The sequence below is a fragment of the Aegilops tauschii genome, chromosome 6 (genome assembly GCF_002575655.3).
Source record: "Aegilops tauschii subsp. strangulata cultivar AL8/78 chromosome 6, Aet v6.0, whole genome shotgun sequence".
Taxonomy (NCBI): Eukaryota; Viridiplantae; Streptophyta; class Magnoliopsida; order Poales; family Poaceae; genus Aegilops; species Aegilops tauschii.
In genome coordinates this window covers 415,654,636-415,655,881 of record NC_053040.3, presented here as the reverse complement: position 1 = coordinate 415,655,881, position 1,246 = coordinate 415,654,636, and the positions used below count along the sequence as shown (strand labels likewise).

At 45.8% G+C, this 1,246-nt stretch overlaps 1 non-coding gene across 1 annotated transcript; it reads left to right on the top strand.

Annotated features, from left to right (window-relative positions):
• Positions 1-457: 457 nt before the first annotated feature.
• On the top strand, positions 458-529 carry TRNAW-CCA (transfer RNA tryptophan (anticodon CCA)). Its single transcript has one exon. It is a non-coding gene; the product is annotated as a tRNA-Trp (tRNA).
• Positions 530-1,246: the final 717 nt, after the last annotated feature.

The window sequence follows — 1,246 nt, the reverse complement described above, 5'->3', positions numbered from 1 at the left end:
TGAGAAAAGTCACACGTAATATGATAACAATCATCAAAACCGCAGCAGCAATTCGGAAAGATCATGATGACCGCCACAATAGCAACTTCCATTAATTCAACGGCATGCGTGCGCATCTCATGTACTCCCAAACTTAGTACTTCCTTCGTTTCAAAATAAGTGTCTCAACTTTATACTATTTTTAATATAAAGTTATATTAAAGTTGAAAAACTTATTTTGAGACGGAGGGAATACTACATTATACTAGAGTTAATATAAAGTTGAGACTCCCTTAAAAAAATTATAAAGTTGAGGCACTTATTTTAAAACGGAGAGGCTTCTTCCTCCTCCTCTTAGATATGAATAGGATATCCATCATTTTCAAAGAATCACGTGCCTGCATTGGATATGCATATCACGTCCAGAAGAAGTGTGATTAGCATGATATGGAGCTTAATTAAGGCAAACTAGCACTAAGGATCCGTGGCGCAATGGTAGCGCGTCTGACTCCAGATCAGAAGGTTGCGTGTTCGATTCACGTCGGGTTCAATACCCCGATCCATGCGGATTAATCCATTTTTCCTTGAAAGATATACCACATACTTTGTGTGTTGATCGTGCCGAAAATACCAGATACCATCACTTCAACTGTGAGAATCCATGCCAAATGCGGTACATCCTTTTCAACTGAAGCGGTCAGCGCCAGTCACTAGGGAGTTCCTCCACCGCCGTCCTCGACTCCCTCCGCCGACGACGTTGGTCATCGGTGGTGAGGGGGTCGCCGGATCCATGTGTGTGAATAGTTTTAGGCCAATGTAGCTTAGTTTTTAGGTTGTTCGCCGTCTTGACTTCGGCGGCGGCGGTGGGGGCATTGAATAAAGTCTCTTCAGATCCTACTCCGACGAGGCGATCGGTCCATGAGGATGAATTTGGAATCCAGTCTGTTCAAGTAAGGATGATGCGGCAGCGGTGGCATCCTCCTGCTGGACATGTGTCTTCGGGATCCGTCGTTGCAACAGTGTTTGCTCCAACGTCGTGCGGAGCTAGGGAGGTAGTCTAGTAGCATATGCAGATTGTGGTCTGCATCGGCGTCATCTGCATCTGGAAGATGGTGAATCGTATGCTGGGTTCTGGATGGCAGGTTTGGTTTCCTCTCTGACGTCTTAGTAATATGGGGGTGTCAGAGCTGGAGTTGATGGTGTGTCCAGAGTGTTGTTCCGGCCTGATTCGTTCAACGGTAATGGTTTCGCCTTTGGCGAGCTACCT